Genomic DNA, 21,005 nt, shown 5'->3' on the forward strand with positions numbered 1-21,005 from the left:
ATGAATGAGACGACATAAGTCATGCTCCCTCATACCCCGGTGGCGTGCAGAAACTCGGCGGATTAGGTGGGATATCGACACCACCGTCCGCTTGAGTTTGTGGATGGTGAGAGTGTTTTTCCCGTCATTTTGGATGTGGAGGCCCAGTACCCGGAGAGTGTGTACCTCAGGGATGTACCGGTTTTCCAGTGTCACGGTTATAGGGGTGGTGGGGCAGTTTCGGGTTGTGGGGCGAAGTATGAGGAGTTCCGACTTCTCCGGAGAGCATGAGAGTCCGATACTCCGTGCATGTGTTTGGGTGAGGGTAGCTGCCGACTGCAGAGTGTTCTCTATGTCTCCATCACTGCCATGGGTAGTCCATAGAGTGATATCATCAGCATAGAGTGTGTGCCGAAGGTGAGGGATGTTTTGTAGTTTGCGGGCAAGGGGAATGAGAGTGACATTGAAGAGAAAAGGTGAGAGGACAGATCCCTGGGGGGTGCCAATCCCACTAAGGGTGTATGGGCGGGATGTGTGGGGACCGAAGTGAATTTCGGCTGTGCGGTTAGTAAGGAATGCTTGAATATAGGTGTACATACGTTCACCTATGTTCAAGGGGGAGAGCGCCGCCATTATCGCTCGATGGTCTAGGCGATCAAAGGCCTTGGAGAGATCCAAGGCGAGGACGGCTTTTGTGTGGCCCGGTATGAGGGGGTCGAAAATATCCTGTGTGAACTGGAGCATGGCGTCCTGTGCCGACAGGTGGGGACGGAAGCCCACCATGCTGTGCGGGTAGAGGTCGTGCTCCGCCATGTGTTGTGTGAGTCGGGCGAGTGCGACATGCTCCAAAAGCTTGCCCAGGCATGAGGTTAGGGAGATGGGGCGAAGATTTGCAGGTGTAAGGGGTTTGTGGGGCTTGGGTATGAATAAGATTTTGGCGTGACGCCAGGATTGCGGAAGGGTGCCCTCCTGCCAGCATGTGTTGAAGTACTCCGTGAGCTGGGCAATCGACCGATCGTCCAAATTGCGGAGCATGCTATTGGAGATACGGTCAACTCCTGGAGTGGAATTAGAGCGGAGAGTTAGGAGGGCCGCTCTGACTTCTGCTTCCGTAATCTCCGCGTCGAGATTGGCATTCGGCGTGCCTGCATAGGGGGGCAGGGGGTTTGAGGTACCGGGAGTTGTGTGTGTGTTCCTAAGTATGTCGATGAGTGCGTCGGGAGAAAGGTTGGTCTTGTGTATAAGGCGTGTGACGTGATGTTGTGTGGCTGTTTTAGATTGCGTGGGGTCAATTAAGTGACGGAGGAGTTGCCAACTGCGCTTGGAGGACAGATTGCCAGCCATACTATCGCAAATCTGTCCCCAGTTGGATCGGCAGAGCTCCTCAGAGTGTTCAGTAATTTTTGTTTGCAGTGCAGCTAGCCGCTTTTTAAGGGTCCGGTTGAGCTTTTGCCCTTTCCAGCGCTCTAGGATGCTATGATGGGCCTCCCATAGGTGCGCCAGGTGAGTGTCGAGGGTGGGCGTATCTGGTGTGGTGTCGAGGGTTCGAGTGTGTGCGGAGACATCGTTCATGAGTGATGCCACCCACTGGTCGATGTTTGTAATGGAAACGTCAGGAAGGGCCGCCCGTGCGGCGCGGACTGCATCCCAATTTGTGAGTTTGTGTGTTAGGTGAGGGGTCGTTCTTTGTTTGTAGGGTACTGTAACGTAGAGGATGTAATGATCATAGTTTCTGGTTCATTGCAAAAAGAGCAGAGGCTAGTTATGGATAAATTAGATCTATAAAGATGAAAATTTTGGCGGGGAGCTCTACAGTGGAAGCTTGATAACGTCACCTCGCATTCACATGAAAGGCATTAGCTCGTGTTCTACCGAAATTTAGACATTGAAAATTATCTGCGCAAAGTAGGGATGACTCAATACAATTCAGTAATTAAAAGCGTTTAAATGTGTCTGCTGTTATTGAAGAGAAATCAGGAAGAACAACACCTAAGACCGGACCGTTTAGTGAAGACAATGCGAGTGAGTCAGCTAATTCATTTAAAAAGATTCCACTATATCTGGATACTCAGACAAAGCGGACTTAGACAAATTGTCTGGGACAAGAGTATAAAAGGTACTCGGCAGGTGTGACCAATTATTAGAAGTTAAATGTGTACAGACCAAAAGTTCATTTCTAAAAATTATTACTTTTGAATTCCGTGGATCCAATTTTCTGATGGCCATAATTGCCAGAAATTCTGCATGCAATATTGGAGTGTAATCAGCCAGATGGAGAGCAAAATACCAGTTAAAGTAATTTGAAAAATGGCAACTCCGGTGTTCTCTAAATTTTGTGTTGCGTCCGTAGAAATAACTAAGTGAGACGGAAATTGACTAAGAAAATCTCGAAGGAAACCTTCAAGTATGCGCGCTGGAAGAAGTTTTGTATGCTTTGGAAAAATATCATCAAAAATCAGTTTCACCTTCAACGAATTTGATTTTGGAGAAATACAGGCACGGCAGATGAGCTTGAAGTTTCGATAACAGCGCTTGAACAAAAACAGCTTGTGACTATCGGTAATGCCGCCAAAATGTTGTGAAAAATGAATCGGGAGAATTGATGAAAACGTATTGCAAATGGAAGAGGGGTGCATCGTAAAGCTTCAAGAAAGTCAAGACAGTAAGTTGCTTAAATCTGAACTCAAGCCGAGTAACTCCAGCCTCCAGATAAAACAAATTGTTAGCCACAGAACGTGGAAGTCCAAGACAGAAACACATCGTTTGTCTTTCCAGTAGTATTGAAGGTCTCAGCTTGTATGCTGCAGCTCCCGAAAAAAGAACACAGCCAAATTCGAGAATCGGGCTGACGTAAATTTTACAAATCATCAGCAACGCAGCCCTACGCATTCCTTCGTTTTTATTACACAACCGGCGCAACAATTCCATTGCGCGTTCTCCTTTACTAGTAATTGTTTCGATTTGCTGCTGCCAGTATAGCTTACCATCATAAGTTATACCTAAGTATTGTTGCGTACTCCAGGGTAGCGTACCGTACTGCTGCCGGGAAGTAGCGGCGCCTGCCTATCGAAGCTCGACCGACATTACTTATTGGGTAGCGTGGCTTTGTCGGCGGGCTGCAGACATCCGGTAGATCATGGCGACCAAGCAGGGGCGAGACGATTTGCTAGTGCGAAACTTGCACTGTTTATTCAAAGGTAGTTGAAAGAAAATAAGAAGAGCATGAAGTATGAAGTATATCAAAAGTACATTTCGGAGCCCCTTAAATAGGTTCTCTACAAGCGTGGGCGGGATCTTGCTTCCGTCGATGACACGTGACAGGCACAGAGAGTTACAGAGAGTGACAGGTACCGAGCACGGGCAGGAGAAGTCGATCCTCTTTTCGACGAATCCGGGGAGAAGGTCGGGTGAATGACCTGTCGCCCGTGGGCTCCGGCCTAGTAGAAGGTAGGGTGAATGACCTGTCGCCCGTGGGCTCCGACCAAGTAGAGGGCAGGGGGAACGACCTGTCGCCCGTGGGCTCCAGCCTAGTAGAAGGTAGGGTGAATGACCTGTCGCCCGTGGCGTCCGGCCTGGTAGGAGGTAGGGGGAAATTCCGGTCGCCACGTAGTGTCAGACGCCAACCGTAACAGTACTTCAAAGCTGCAACTTGCGGTATAGGCTCATTTCGATAAGGAAGAGAAATAAAAAGGGGATTTGACAATGGAAACACAAGTAAGGAGTATTTATTGACGTTAAGGGAAAAAGACAGCCCGTCTAAACAGGACTCGAGTTGAAGCAAACATGATTGTAAAGTTTGGTATTACCTATTGATGTCCCATTATGAGAAGAAAAATGCAATGCTACCAGCATAGCGATAGAGCTGCATATCCTGATGAACTGGGACAGAAAATAACGAGATACTAAACAAAAGTGGCGAAAGAACTGATCCTCGGGGTACGTCTCTTGTCTGTTTATATGTACCCGATGTCACCCCATTCTTGAAACAAAATAATTGCCTACCAGGAAGAAACTCCTGCATCCAGGCCACTAAATAGTCTGGAACAGCACACCTTCCTAATATAGCAATTAAAATTCCATCTTCGACACTGTCATATGCTTTGCAATATCTAAAGTTGCCAATGCTGATACTTCTGCTGATTGTCCTGCGAGTCGAATGCGTCTTTATTTTAAATCAACGTGAGCGGACCATATGGAACATTGAAGCCTAAATTCTGTTTGTCTCGAGCACATAATGCACTGGGAACTAAATTCATTGAGCCGGACATGAATTATAATTTCTATTATTTTGACTAGATTCGATGTAAATGAAATTGGCCGGATGTTGTCCAAGACACATCCAAGGTTTTTATTTTTAAGTAAAAGCACAATTTTCGCAATTTTTCAAGCGTTCGCAATCCATGTATATTGTAGGGAACAGTTAACTATTCAAAAGCGCATTAGAGAAAAAAAAGTTACAAAGTAGTTCAATCATAGCAATTGCGATACGGTCGGATCAAAGAGCCGATTGATGTATAGTTAAAATGACATCGGGCAATTCCGTCATGGTAAGTTCTACAAACTATGACCTCAAACTTTTAAACCTTCTAGATCTACGACACTGCGAAGATAAGCGTGCTTCAAGCCCTTTTGCTAGTCAATCTAGTGAATCCGCCACTTATTTGAGGGATAAAACAGCACAATGCGACCGTGCAGACTGACGAAAAGACGAAAACCAAGAACGTGTCGATCTTCTTTCTGGTTTCGACAAAAATGAATACAGTCCGTTTTCTGTTCATCTTTGGCTATTGCCACAGATCTGTTAAACACAACTTCATAGAATGCATAGTCCATCAAATTTTTCAGGGAATGATTTGGTTGGAGACATTTCCGTGCTCTTTTCGCCCGTAATTCCGTGTATATGCTTCATTCCATCAAGATGAGTTTGACGGAGAAGCCGCCAGACATAACCGCAAACGCAGCGGGTGGACAGCATAATTCAAAAGCGATACTACTGAGTCAACCGTCCGTTGTGCACCCCCTGTACTTGTAATGGAGAAGAAAATGTTGAGCGTCTTCTTCTATCTTGCTACCGTTTCGACTCCTGGATCAAAAGTTTCAATGAAGTTACTTTTCGCGTTGCTGCGCTTACGACAACTGTTCCGAATACGGCCGCAGCCACAAGGCAACTCGCTCGGCTATTCCAATGTTCACTGCAGCCATCGGCATATTGCTGTGCCATTGGGGTGACTGTCTCTGCTGCGATTTACTTTTCATGTCTTGTGTATTTTACAGCGAAGCTGTATATGGCTACGCTTCCGTGTATTTTTGTTCTCAGTCAGCAAAGATTATCATCAGTCAACAAAGGCTCATAGGCCTCTAAGCAAGCAAAAATTCGATGTAGAAGGGTTGAAAAATCCGGGCCAGGTGGTACATACCTTAAGGAAAAAAACAGTAAAAGAACACAAAGGACAAGAGGAGAGGTTCACACCACTCGTTGTGGTGTGAACCTCTCCCCTTTGAGTTTTTTTGACTGGTTCTTTCCTTAAAAAATGCGATGTTTCATCCACCTCGCAATGCAGAGGCTACAGTGAAGCGAACGGCTAAAGTGAAGCGAACGGTGTATACATTCGTTGGTATCACGCACACAACGTACAGAACAGCGTACGTTTCAATAAAGAACAAGCTCAAAACAAGCATCAATCATCATGAGCAATGGCTCATACCCCCGTAAGCAAGCAAAAAATGCAATAGCTTATATCCCCGTCAGGCAGAGGCTACAAGCGCTCAGCAAAGTGATGCGAACAGGCCATGACAACGTTCACACCGCGCTCTCTTTGTCGGCGTTTCAAGCCCTTGCCTATCTACTCTCCTTTCCTTTCGCTCTCCCGTGGTGGCGGTCCCGTCATCCACGCCGAATGTATATAAAAATCACGGTAAATGAGTTCGTACCTTTGTTCAAGATACTGTGTCACCTCTGCGTCGTGTGCTAAAGAGCTTCGCTGGTCAACCACCTTCACAGAGTAGAATCGCTGAGGATTTTTCTTAGATAGCTGTTTTCTTGCCGTACCATGTCAATTATCCTTTTTTATTTCGGTGCACGTTTTTACAGATCTATTCGTGTTAATTCCGTATTTTGTTCTGTGGCCGATACCCCTCGTGAGCAAGCGTCGTTTATAAGGAATGAACATCATCTATTACGTCGACTGCCCCTATGGCCCGCTTCTTGGCCAATCTCCTGTTGTCGATATGTGCCATTGTAGTTGATCATCGTTACCTACCCTCATTTCTTGCTCTGCCTTCCGCCTCTTGGCCAATGCCCAGTTGTGGGTACAGGCCAAAGTGTGGAATCAGTATCGGCATTAGCCAACCAGCCGGCCACGCGCTCATCGCCGGCCGTTGAACGTGAGTGTTAACGCTTTCTGCGCACAGCTGCTCTGCGTATAGCCATGGAGGAAGAGCACACCGCCACCACACCCGTCGCCTCGGACGCCGCCGTTTCCCCGACCACCGCACCTACCAGTGCCCCGAGTGAGGCTGCACTTTCTCCGCCCACGGAAGAACATACCGCGGAGATATCGACCACCGGCGGCGGGGGCAGCTCTACCCGCCGACGCAGCTCCAAGCATCACCGCAAAGGCGGAAAGAAACACCAAGAGAAAGCGCAGGCACCTGATATCAACCAGTCACAGCCACATCAGTCACAGCAGCAACTTAATGGCGTGGAGGGGTAAGCCGTCGGTGACGGGTATCGTCACCTATCCTTGACCAATAACGAAGGGTTGAATTTGTGCCGTAGAAGGCAGGGGCCGCCTGCAGCCTCATAGCCAGTGGTTGCGTATTCATTCCAGTCCACTTTGTCCCTCCAGCGTTTGTGACGTCGCATTTTTGAAATTGAGATGCTAAAGCTTCAAAGCAGCTGCCAGAGCGGAAGTAAATGTACTAGTGTGAGGATAAATGCTCTTGAAATATGTGTACCTATTCACATATCATAAACGCACCCTACTTCACGATGAAAACAATCAAGCAAATCACAAAAATGTTGTTGTTTAAGCCTTAGTGTGTTGCAAACATTTGTGAGTGATTGTTGTGGACAGTAAAACTAAGTAACGTGAATCTTTTTTACAATTACGATGCTGACTGAATACATGAGCCATCGCGAATGAATGCGTAAATTTCCCAGTGCACTGTTCTGACGCGTTCATGGTGATCCTTGAAATCTTTCGAGGCGCGCTAGGGTCTTGTGGCATTAGCGACTAATTTTACGACCATATTAGGTGCATCAAAGCGGTGCTTTCAAACGCAAAGTTGAAACCACAAATTTAAAAGCCCCTTCCCTACGCCAAATATTTATTTCTTTTCACATTTACTGGTGCCGGAAAGCCCGCGAATCTGTGTATCAACCTACATAACAACGAAAGGACTTAGACAGCAACAAAAATGGAGCGGCTCAAATGGAAGCGAATGACCCAGCGAGATCTACAAACGCGTCTGCAAAACGAGGGAATCCAGCTCATCGCATCAAATCAGTTCAACGAGCTGGCGCTAGGATTATCGCATGAGTGGCTGAAGGATTTGAACGACGTGCTCTGGATATGCCACAAAGAGTAAGTCCCTGTCGCTGAGTGTTAAGAAATACCTACACCTAATTGGCGTTCGCTGTGTCATCAAGATGCTGCTGTTACAGTCCGGCATCGGTTACTTCCACCCCGCCTTGCCAGAACAAATACGGCTATAGCGCCACCGATAAGCAGGAGAGAAGTTAACTTACCCCTAATTTGGGAAGTTTGATAAAAGAAGAATGATATTTATTTGGTCCAATGCAGCAGCAACACTGCGTGCCGTTGCACCGGCACCAACTAAGAGAAAGGGCGAAAGAGACAAGGAAAGCGTTTCGCTCCGAAATGCGGGTTGCAGGCGTTCTACGCTCAGTAACGCTCAAGACGGTGAATTCAGCGCGTCCATTATGACTGTGAAAATCGGTCACGAATGCCGTTCCCCTCTTCGCAAGCGAGTGACAGCTGCATTCCTCGCCAGCTGTCTGCTTCTACGAATCTGAATTTTGCTTCCCGGTGTCCAGTGATACCAGAGTCACGCGTACACTTCTGATAGCCATCGGGGCCGATCCGGATTGAGGTTGAACCGGATCGGGTGCTGCTAGACGGTCATTTGCGATCGCGAACGATCAGGTCCCTTGATCGCGATCACAGGCTGACCTCTGCGCCCTCTGGGCAAGTATCCTGAAAGCGCTAAACACAAATGAAGGCAGCACAGTAAAAAAAAAAAAAAATGTTTAAAAATCGTTTGCAAGAAATAATATGCTGTAAAATTGAAATATTGCCCAAATTTAACCATATTCGGAAATATGAATTTGTAGCCAATACATTATGCAGTTCTGAGAGTTGCTGACAATCAGCAGACGATAATAAATTTAACTCGATCTGGATCACTAGGACCGTGTAGCAGCGACCGTTGTTGGTCGCGATCAAGAAATTCGATCCGGATCGGCCCCGATCGCCATCAGAAATGTGCGTGCGACACCGGTGTGAGTCGGAATCTCCATTTAAGACGTTGTCTGTAAGGGCCTTCAGCGTTGCTTGGATGACAAGGGGCTCTGTATCACAGAGTGTCGAGTTCCTTGGTCACGTCCTGGCTGCTTATATCGCAAGTGTTTATTTTTTTTAATTTACACTATTTATTGTAAAATGTCTGCAATGCATCCAAGCAGCACTATTGCCATGTGACAGGAAGTCGGGACCTCAGTCAAGCCGAATCATGGATTTTTAGTCCCGCCCCTGCTTTCTCAGCAGGAAAATGAACTTACATTGATTGATTGATTGATTGATTGATTGATTGATTCATTCATTCATTCATTCATTCATTCATTTGTGAATGTCGACCAACGCGGCAGCCATGCCAGTTGATTCACCTTGCGCGAAAGCTCTTCCCACTGAAAGGAACTGCACATTTTCATTAGACACTTCATCGCGAGATGCCCCGCTTGTGCCTCACGCTTGTCTCTCGGCATCACAGTATGCATCCATAACGCTCTTTGTTGTCCGATAGACTTTCACGCTCATCGGCGCTCTCTCCCGCCGCAGCGTGACGCAAGCAGCATCGGGCACGACGCTTCCGACGTCACTGTCCGTGTCGTCGGACAAGGCGCTGTCGCCTCAGCCACCGGTGAGTTTCAAAGGGTTGCATTCTGGGCGTGTGGGGAACTTTAGGCCACAGGGTTTACAGTCACCACCTGGAACGAAAGCTTTAAGCTTACACGTTAAAAGCAAACAGAGTCGAAAGACGCAGTTTGTGAAAGTCGTTGCTTGTCCGTCGTTAAACAGGTTTCTCGTGAATTCTCGTGTTTTTCCTTTCGCACAGTTCACTTGCTCTGCTTCGACACAAGAAGAGTAAAAGTTTCTTTCATTTATGCTTTCACTCACCCCCCCTACCGTCATGCATTATGATAGACCATCAATAATTACGTCACTGATAAACAGTGTATTTTTGCAAGCCGGAGTCATGTTCTCGTTAGTTTACAATCGAGGAATGTTGTCCTTGCTATCGACAACTGCTGACTATCGCATTAGCAGCGAAAACATTGCTTTGCGACCTTCAAAAATCTGACCTTCAAGTTTGTTGTACGTTTCAGTATCAGTGTACTCATGGCGTAGTTCCTGTGGTATGTAGTATAAACTACAGGGCGGTCGCATGTATTGCTTGGGGTTCGGGTATCCTGGTTGAAAAAGTTCATTGGCGATTTCGTGGTAAATGCGAGCTAGATACATTAGCATTACGTTGCACTTCCGTGAGGTCTCGAATCCATGATTTAAAACCCCGTTTACCACATTCCATACTGCTGTCCAGAAGCCCGCTAGACGCACGGTCTGCCTCTTAGAAGGGGGAAGTGCAATTCACTGTGATCTGGAGCAGACCATCGTCAGGTGTAATATATATATATATATATATATATATATATATATATATATATATATATATATATACATATATATACATATATATATGCAGACGTATGCGTTAAGAGAACGATGTATGCAGTCAGAGGCAAAGCCGGCAATATCATTACTAATATGAATGAGATAGTTCAAGTGGCTGAGGAGATCTATAGAGATCTATACAGTATCAGTGGCATCCACGACGATAATGGAAGAGAGAATAGTCTAGAGGAATTCGAAATCCCACAGGTAACGCCGGAAGAAGTAAAGAAAGCCTTGGGAGCTATGCAAAGGAGGAAGGCAGCTGGCGAGGATCAGGTAACAGCAGATTTCTTGAAGGATGGTGGGCGGATTGTTCTAGAGAAACTGGCCCCCCTGTATACGCAATGCCTCATGACCTCGAGCGTACCGGAATCTTGGAAGAACGCTAACATAATCCTTATTCATAAGAAAGGGGATGCCAAAGACTTGAAAAATTGTAGACTGATCAGCTTACTCTCCGTTGCCTACAAAGTATTTACTAAGGTAATTGCAAATAGTATCAGGAACACCTTAGACTTCCGTCAACCAAAGGACCAGGTAGGATTCCGTAAAGGCCACTCAGCAATAGACCATAATCACACTATCAAGCAGGTGATAGAGAAATGTGCTGAATATAACCAACCCTTATATATAGCTTTCATTGATTACGAGAAAGCATTTGATTCAGTCGAAACCTGAGCAGTCATGGAGGCATTACGTAATTAGGGTGTAGACGAGCCGTATGTAAAAATAATGAAAGATATCTACAGCGGCTCCGCAGCCACCGTAGTCCTCCATAAAGAAAGCAACAAAATCCCAATAAAGAAACGCGCCAGGCAGGGAGATACGATATCTCCAATGCTATTCACAGCGTGTTTGCAGGAGGTATTCAGAGACCTGGATTGGGAAAAATTGGGAATACAGAGTCAATGGAAAATACCTGAGCAACTTGCGATTCGCTGATGATGTTGCCTGGCTTAGTAACTCAGGAGACCAATTGCAATGCAGGCTCAATGACCTGGAGAGGCAAAGCAGAAGGGTGGGTCTCAAAATTTATCTGCAGAAAACTAAAGTAATGTTTAGCAGTCTCGAAAGAGAACAGCAATTTACGATAGGGCACTGGAAGTGGTAAGGGAACCTACTTAGGACAGGTAGTGACTGCGGATCCAGATCATGAGACTGAAATAATCAGAAGAATGGGCTGGCGTGCGTTTGGCAGGCATTCTCAGATCATGAACAGCAGGCTGCCATTATCCCTCAAGAGAAAAGTGTATAACAGCTGTGTCTTACCAGTACTCACGTACGGGGCAGAAACCTGGAGGCTTACGAAAAGGGTTCTACTTAAATTAAGGACGACGCAACGGGCTATGGAAAGAAGAATGATGGGTGTAACGTTAAAGGATAAGAAAAGAGCAGATTGGGTGAGGGAACAAACGCGAGTTAATGGCATCTTAGTTGAAATTAAGAAAAAGAAATGGGGGGGGGCATGGGCAGAGCATGTAATGAGGAGGGAAGATAACCGATGGTCATTAAGGGTTGCGGACCGGATTGCAAGAGAAGGGAAGCTGTTTGGATCGGACCGCTGGTACGATCTGTTGGGAACTCGGCGCTGACGCCCGTGGTTGTACCTGGGTCGCAAGCCCCAAGGGTAGCGTTGGCCTGGCGGCCTGGGGTACAACTGGAAGCATCCGAAGGTCCCGGCAAAGCATGAGTCGACTGGTAACAACGAAACAACTTGTTTATTTTAACATCGCAAAGAGTTGGCGGTCAGGTTTGACCGAAGTAGAGAGACGGGAGAGCACTTCACTCAACAGAAGAAATCGGAGCCCTCTCTTTGGCGTCCGGGGGCAGCTGTTTTTATACTCTCGCAGTTGAGGGCAAGAAGGAACCCCTCAAAAGACGAGCACGTGAATGTACAATGGGCTAATGGTGACGCACACTGTCGTAGCGATGCCGTAGCACCATGTCGAGCACGATCTCGTAGCACCCTGTCGTGGCGCTGCCGGTCGGACACAATGACTGTAATGAGAGGATGGTCCCTGCTTTGGCATCGCCTGTTTCGGGCACAATGACTGGAACGAGATCCCTGCTTTGGCATCGCCTGTTTCGGGCCCAATAACTGGAATGAGATCCCTGCTTTGGCATCGCCTGTTTCGGGCACAATGACTGGAACGAGATCCCTGCTTTGGCATCGCCTGTTTCGGGCCCAATAACTGGAATGAGATCCCTGCTTTGGCATCGCCTGTTTCGGGCACAATGACTGGAATGCGAGGATGATCCCAGGCGGTCGCATCGCCGCAGTCGCGCCTGGAAACACCTGGCGATGAGTGTTGCGGCGACGACGATCGGGCCAAAATGTCTGCCGCCCCGCCGCAGTCGCGCCGGCAAAACCACGTGTCGCAGGCGAAACGCAACAGACCGCCCCGCCGGGGGAAGGAGATCCCGATGGACAGGGGACTGCATCCGCTGTCCGGAGGGATGTCGCTCGATGATGCTCATAACCGAAGTCGGGCGTCCCTCGACGTTTCTTGAGCGCAGCGCACAGAGAAGGCCTCGTTCTCTCGTTCAGGTTCGCACGGGACACTGCAAAGTGACTTCGGGAGAGTTCACATTTTTGTTCTCGTTCCCGGCAAGCGTTAGAACTACGCTGAAACTCAACCGCTCAGTCAGCAAGCACGGCACAACCCTCACTAAGCCCTGCCAGGCTCTTTCCCCTTTTTATACCACTGCCTAGTTCCTTACAGTAGTCTAGCATCACTCAGAACGCGTCCACAAATTGAAAAATTGCACTAGAAAGCATATCATCACTTTGAAACACTAAACAAAAGCAATATGTTAAAAAAAAAATCCTGCCTCAGGAAGAAAAACATCAGTAACAAACAAGTTTGAGGCTGATTCCTACGTTAGGGGCTTCGACTTAAGCCATCGGCGTTACCGTTGAGACTCCCCTTTTTGTAACGCACCTCAAAGGAATATTGTTGTAAAGCGAGGCTCCAGCGCAGGAGGCGGCCATTTTTGGGAGAGATGGTCTGCAGCCATTGGAGAGGGCAGTGATCCGTCTCAATGATAAACCTCGAGCCGGCTAGATAGCATGACAATTTCTGAACGGCCCACACGAGACATGCACACTCTTTCTCGGTGGCGCTATACGCCTGCTCACGACTGGTCAGCTTACGACTAGCATACAGGACGGGGTGTTCTACTTCTCCATTTTCCCGTTGGCACAGTACAACGCCCATGCCTCGCTCACTAGCATCGCACTGAACAATGAACCCTTTTGTATAGTCTGGCGATCGTAGCACAGGCTGGCTTGTTAGGGCACTCTTTAGGGCGCTAAAAGCTCTTTCCTTTGTCTCGTCCCAGACGACTGTTTGAGGCTCTGTTTTTCTTAGAGCATCCGTCAGGGGAGCCGCGATATCAGAGTACCTAGGGATGTACCTCTGATAGTAGCCGGCGACACCCAAGAACGACCGAATATCGGTCTTGGTGCGCGGTTGCGGAAAGTCTCGCACAGCGGCCACTTTTATTTCAGAGGGGCGGCGACGACCCTGACCAATCACGTGACCGAGGTAGACAACCTCGGCCTGTGCTATCTGGCACTTAGGAGCCTTGACTGTCAAGCCCGCTTCGCGCAGGCGGGTCAGCACTGCCCGCAAGTGTGTCATATGCTCAGACCAGGATGCGGAGAATATCGCTACGTCGTCTAGATACGGTAAAGCGAATTCTTGCTGTCCCCGCAACACTTTATCCATGAGACTTGAAAAACAGTATGGCGCGTTCTTCAAACCAAAACTCAACACTTTAGGACGGAATGTTCCCATTGGTGAAATGAACGCCGCATACCTACTAGCCTCTTCTGTAAGTGGAACCTGCCAATAACCCCTGACAAGATCTAGGGTGGAAATAAACTGAGCGCTACTAACTTTCTCAAGGCGCTCCTCGATGTTAGGGATCGGATAAATTTGATCCTTAGTGATGGAATTAAGCCTGCGGTAGTCGACGCAAGGACGAGGTTCCTTGCCCGGTACCTCAACTAAAATCAAAGGGGAGGTATAATCACTCTCACCTGCCTCAATAACACCGAGCTGTAGCATTTTCTTTACCTCAGCCTCCATAATATCGCTCTGGCGGGGTGACACCCGATACGCCTTGGATCGTACTGGCTCTGTGGAGGTAAGTTCTATATCATGAGTAAGTACAGAAGTCCTACCAGGCCTCTCAGAGAACAGACCTTGAAACTCTTGTAATAGCTGGTGTAGTTCGGTTTTCTGCTCGGGCGACAGCGGTGCTTTACTGATAAGGTCACTAATGACTTGACCGGTGTCTTCCCTGTTCGTCACTGAGCCTAGTCCCGGAAGCTCGACCGGAAGCTCTTCAGGAACGTTTACCATCATGCACACCACTGCTTCCCTTTGTCTATAAGGTTTGAGCAGATTACAGTGGTAAACTTGCTGTGCTTTCCGCTTTCCTGGCAGACTTACCACGTAGTTAACGTCCGACAGTTTCTGAACAATTCGTGCTGGGCCCTCCCACTGCACGTCTAGTTTGTTGTTTAGCGATGTGCGCAATATCATGACCTCATCGCCAACCTCAAAACGACGGGCCCTGGCTGTCCGATCATAATAAACCTTGGCCCTCTGCTGGGCCTTTGCCATTGCTTCACCTGACAACTCCTGTGCCCTTCTTAAGCGTTCGAGGAGCTTAAGCACGTACTCCACCACGACTGGGTCGTCGCCCCTACCTTCCCACGATTCTCGAAGCATGCGAAGCGGAGATCGAAGCGAGCGACCGTACACCAGTTCAGCTGGCGAAAACCCCGTAGCCGCATGCGGCGCGGTCCTTAAAGCAAACATCACCCCAGGCAGACACAGCTCCCAGTCACTTCGATGTTCAAAACACAATGCTCTCAACACGCGCTTCATGACGGAGTGGAGCTTCTCAACGGAATTCGACTGTGGGTGGTACACTGAGCTGTGTAGCAGCTTTACCCCACACCTTTCGAGAAAAGTTGTCGTCAAAGCGCTAGTAAACACTGTGCCCTGATCTGATTGGATTTCCGCAGGAAAACCAACTCGCGCAAATATGGACAGTAGTGCATTGACTATCTCAACTGAGCTGAGTTCTTTAAGCGGCACTGCTTCAGGGAACTTTGTCGCTGGGCAGATCACAGTCAAAATGTGTCTGTACGCCGTGGCTGTTACCGGCAGAGGTCCCACAGTATCAATAACGAGCCGTCTAAAAGGCTCCGTAATGATAGGTACCAATTTCAACGGCGCCCTCGATTTGTCCCCTGGTTTGCCCACCCGCTGACAAGTGTCACATGTCCTCACGAAATGGTCTGCGTCCCGAAAACACCCTGGCCAATAGTACTCTTGCAAGAGACGGTCCTTAGTTTTCTTAACTCCTAGGTGTCCGGACCACGAACCCCCATGTGACAAGCGCAACAGATCCTGACGATAGCATTGAGGCACGACCAGCTGATCGAACTCCACTCCTCGGCGGTCTAGATACTTCCGGTACAGGACTCCACCCCTTTCCACAAAACGCGCAGTTTTCCTGGCGATACCTTCTTTGACATTGCAGCGCACGTTTTCCAGGCTGCCATCCTTTTTTTGCTCGGCTATCAAAGCCGACCGGCTGACTTTTAGCAACCTATCAAGTCCGTCTGACGTAGGCGCGATGAGCAAATCAGTAGATAGCTCTTCTAACTTTCCCGTGTCGGGCATTTCCTCTCCAGTATCTGGCGCCTTTAACGTTACCGACTCAAGTTTATTCAGTTCGGGCGTGCTCGGAATATCAGCTTGCTGCGCCTCTGACCCTTTTTCGTTGTTTGATAACGTCGGCCCCGCAACTACCGCCTTTGCAGCGAGCTCCCGAACCTTCGATCTGGTTAAGGCCTGAACACTAGCTTCACCAAACAAAAGCCCCTTCTCGCGCAGGAGGTGATCGGACCTGTTTGAAAATAGGTACGGGTACTGGGGTGGCAGCATAGATGACACTGCCGCCTCTGTCTCAAGCGCTCCGAAAGGTCCTTCAATAAGCACCTTTGCTACTGGCAGACACACGCTATGAGCTTCCACGGCTTGCTTGATCCACGCGCACTCGCCCGTGAACATATGGGGTTCTACGTAAGACGGGTGAACTACATCCATCGTAGCTGCGGAATCGCGAAGCACTCGGCACTCTTTCCCGTTCACGAGGAGGTCTCGCATGTAAGGCTCGAGAAGCTTCATGTTCTCGTCAGTGCTGCCTATTGAAAAAAACACAACTTTTGGTGTTGTTTCCGGACACTGCGCCGAAAAGTGACCCGGCTTCTGGCACGTATAACACAAGCGCGCTCGCCTCATCTCGAACCGCTTTCTGCGTTTGGCTGCCGCCGTCTCTTTACGTTTGGTCGGACTGCTTTCGCTCGCATCCGCACTACGCGTGTCCCCCTTTAATCTCATAGGTGTGAACTTTGGCCTCTCGAACTTCGAGCCAAATTCACCCTTTTGACCGTCCTTAGCTCCGCGAGCTCGACGCGTCACAAACTCCTCGGCTAGCTCAGCGGCTCTAGCCACCGTACTCACGTCTGGCCTATCCAAGACCCAGTATCGCACGTTCTCCGGTAACCGACTATAAAACTGTTCTAGCCCGAAACACTGCAGAACTTTATCGTGGTCACCAAACGCTTTCTCTTCTTTGAGCCACTCCTGCATGTTCGACATAAGCCTATACGCAAACTCTGTATATGACTCACTTCTGCCTTTCTCATTTTCCCGAAACTTCCGACGGAACGCCTCCGCAGACAGCCGGTACTTTTTTAGCAGACTCGATTTTACTTTGTCGAAATCCTCTGCCTCTTCTCTATCCAAGCGAGCGACTACGTCGGCCGCCTCGCCGGGTAACAAAGTGAGCAAGCGCTGTGGCCACGTTTCCCGAGAGAACCCCTGCTTCTCGCACGTTCGCTCAAAGTTAACCAGGAACAAACCAATGTCCTCTCCAAGCTTAAACGGCCGCATCAGGTCAGTCATTTTGAACAATACGCGTTCTCCTGCACCGTGTGCCTGACTTCCATTACGAGCGCGTTCCATCTCTACCTCGAGACGCTTCATTTCCAAAGCGTGTTCGCGCTCTTCTTTTTTCTCTTGTTGCTCTCGCTCTTTCTGTTCTTTACGTTCACGCTCTTCTTTTTCTTTCTGTTCTTTAAGTTCACGCTCTTCTTTTTCTTTCTGTTCTTTAAGTTCGCGCTCCTGTTTCTCTTTTTGCTCTTTAAGTTCGCGCTCCTGTCTTTTTGACCTCTCCTCAATAGTCTCAAGGCATTCCGACAGCTCGTCATCCTCAGCCTCTAACTCAAGAATAGCCTTTAGCAGTTCAGGTTTTCTTAGTTTGTCTGAGACATCCAGACCCAACTCTCTTGCAAGCTCCAACAATTTCGGTTTGCGCAACGACTTCAAATCCATGGCTGCTCTGAATGCTGCTTTCTCTACTGCTTACTATTGTCTTGCCGCAAACTAACCTGGCAGCAACGACAACCACAATTACCAGCTCTGTTTCTGACACTAACAAAAAGCCTGGCAAAGCTCAGAAGAAGAAAGTCCCGCACTCACCAAACCTCGCAGGCAGGAATTCCGCGCAGTCGTTCCGCTGCAGGCAACCAGTCGTCACACAGGGCTCGTTGCACTGCTCCCGGATCGTCGTTGAGCTGCTCAGCATACAGTCAACTGCATCTCTTCGCTGCTGGCCTCCGTTGTCGCGATCTCACCGCTGGCAGACAGTTGTTTGAAGTCGGAGGCGATCTCACCGCTGCCAACCAGATGTTTGGATCGGACCGCTGGTACGATCTGTTGGGAACTCGGCGCTGACGCCCGTGGTTGTACCTGGGTCGCAAGCCCCAAGGGTAGCGTTGGCCTGGCGGCCTGGGGTACAACTGGAAGCATCCGAAGGTCCCGGCAAAGCATGAGTCGACTGGTAACAACGAAACAACTTGTTTATTTTAACATCGCAAAGAGTTGGCGGTCAGGTTTGACCGAAGTAGAGAGACGGGAGAGCACTTCACTCAACAGAAGAAATCGGAGCCCTCTCTTTGGCGTCCGGGGGCAGCTGTTTTTATACTCTCGCAGTTGAGGGCAAGAAGGAACCCCTCAAAAGACGAGCACGTGAATGTACAATGGGCTAATGGTGACGCACACTGTCGTAGCGATGCCGTAGCACCATGTCGAGCACGATCTCGTAGCACCCTGTCGTGGCGCTGCCGGTCGGACACAATGACTGTAATGAGAGGATGGTCCCTGCTTTGGCATCGCCTGTTTCGGGCACAATGACTGGAACGAGATCCCTGCTTTGGCATCGCCTGTTTCGGGCCCAATAACTGGAATGAGATCCCTGCTTTGGCATCGCCTGTTTCGGGCACAATGACTGGAACGAGATCCCTGCTTTGGCATCGCCTGTTTCGGGCCCAATAACTGGAATGAGATCCCTGCTTTGGCATCGCCTGTTTCGGGCACAATGACTGGAATGCGAGGATGATCCCAGGCGGTCGCATCGCCGCAGTCGCGCCTGGAAACACCTGGCGATGAGTGTTGCGGCGACGACGATCGGGCCAAAATGTCTGCCGCCCCGCCGCAGTCGCGCCGGCAAAACCACGTGTCGCAGGCGAAACGCAACAAAGCGTAGCAGGGGGCGGCAGAAAGTGAGGTGGGCGGATGAGATTAAGAAGTTTGCAGGGACAACATGGCCACAATTAGTACATGGCCGGGGTAGTTGGAAAAGTATGGGAGAGGCCTTTGCCCTGCAGTGGGCGCAACCAGGCGGCTGCTGATGCTGCTGCTGATGCCGCTGCTGCTGCTGCTGATGTTGATGATGATATATGTTGGGGTGACGTAATATTCAATGCACCTCTGCTGGGCGTCCTTCGAGTTGCAAACTCCTCGCGTGCAAGCGAGCGCGTCAAGGCGCTTGGCGCGTTTTCATTGAGCCTTACCGATGTGCAACTCGAACGCACGCGAGAGCTTGCGTCGACAAGGAACGCGCGCGTAACGCAGGCTTGCGAAAGCGACAGCGTGGGTGCCATGGCGTCACGGCGACGCCCTCTCCTCTCACGCAATACCTCACGCTCTACTGCGGCAGCTGGTGTTTCCTCTCGCCCACTTTGTTCAGTCGTGGAGCGCTCGTGCCCGGCGTTCCGGCTCAGTTGGTTTTAAACTTTTAAGGTGTGGGTGCGGCGAGCAAAATCTGACAATAGTCCACTAAAGCCTAAGCATTCTTTGCCACCGGAAAGGCCATGGGTAGACGCGCATAGCAATGAAAACAATGCTTACGCATTAGTGGACAATTCTCGGCATTCCTATACCTTTCTACGTCGAGATTAAGCCCACCGAACGGCGAAGATGCCTTTACAGATTTTTTTTTTGTTACATGAAACTGTGCACACTGTGTTGCAGACATGTTTATATTATTCCTGGTAGTGTGGTGCCGTTCTGATTTATCTCTGAAAAGGTGCGCGTTCGGAATCAGACGTCAAGCAGCATTTTCGCCGCCATTTACACTGCACAATGCACATTTTTTCATCTGCTGTATTTGTGAATAGCGACAACTCAAACGTACTCAACCACTGTCGAACAGGCGGGAAAATAACACTCATGCTTCATGGGGCGCACCACATGTGCCATTATCTCTGTATTTCGCGTGCTGTTAACTAATGCGGTTATCTGAACTGTCGAAAAGGATCACGCCTCCTCGACTGAGACCTCGAGCGCTTTGAGAACAGTTCAAGATTGTACTACTGCACTGTGATTACAGCATGAAACCACCCTTTTCAAACGGCAAGGCATACCACTTGTTCTTTGAGGGTATGGTAACGACCACAAAGCAATGACAGCTGCGTGCAGAGCTACCATGCTGTGCCAGGGGAGCGTTTCTTTCACCCTGCGCATCACTTCAAGAGACAGCGTCATGGCCTTCGATAGTTGACATAGTCGCAGGTGATTCAGCGTCGGGCCTACTGACTAGTGCAAATTTCTGTCGAACGCTCGAGCCCAAAATGTTTCCGCGCTTGAAGCCGGAGGCCCGCGCTGTAATACCGGGCGCGATCCGACGTACAACTTGTTGTGCGAACAACCTAACTGTTACCAACAGCGTCTGGTATACGTGTCACACACAATGATTCTTTGTCGCACTTCGTATGAGGCACCGCGTGCTACCACGTGTCTCCTGCTTAAAATGAGTAGACATATAAAATTATGCTCCTGCTCAATCCGACACAATATTTTTCTTATAATAAGTCTACATAGATGATGTCCTACTTCGATCGTGCTCCTGTAAGGAATTGATAGAATCATGCGTGAACTGAATGAGTAATATACTTGTGCACGAGCATGCCGCCGAGGTTTGCGGTGGTTGCGTTCTCGCGCATGGTGACGGCCGCCAGAAGCCCCAAGCGGCGGTCGAGGTGCCGAAGGCGGCCGTGCGCGCAGCCGAGGAGCAAAGGTTGGTGGTCTCGGAGCCCCGCGACAGTCCGCATCCGACCGCCACCACGAACACTGGACTGCTGGAGTACTGGCCCCTGGCCGCGACGATCGTGGCCTTGGTGGTGGTGATCCTGCTGCAGCTGCTGATCGCCGCTCCTCTTCGGCTGCAGAGGGCGCCTCGAGCACACCGCGCGGCTAACGTCTGCGAGTCCGAGCCGTGCCGATACTACGCGCAGCTGATCGCCGGCGCCAGGAACCTGAGCGAGCCTGCGTGCGATAACTTCTACGCGCACGTCTGCGGCAGGTACGTAAACTCGTGGCGATAATGAGAAGGAACACTAAATTAGTTTTAATCCGAACTACTGCGTACTAGAAAAATGCGGAACCATTCTTTGCCCCAACTTCTGGCCTCTTGCGGGTTCCGCAGGTCGGCGACGCCGCGCGCGCTTCCACCAATGACAGTTTCGAACACGGTCACGTAGCACAAAGGTCGCTTGTGGACAAAGGCTGCTGAACCAGCCGTTGTAAAAAAAAAATTTTTTGACAAAGCCGGTACGTCGGAAATATACTGTGCAATGCCAACTTGCGTCGTGCTCTTTTTTTTTTGAACGAGAAGAAAGCAAAC

This window comes from Dermacentor variabilis, chromosome 9, assembly GCF_050947875.1.
Source record: "Dermacentor variabilis isolate Ectoservices chromosome 9, ASM5094787v1, whole genome shotgun sequence".
In the NCBI taxonomy this organism is placed as follows: Eukaryota; Metazoa; Arthropoda; class Arachnida; order Ixodida; family Ixodidae; genus Dermacentor; species Dermacentor variabilis.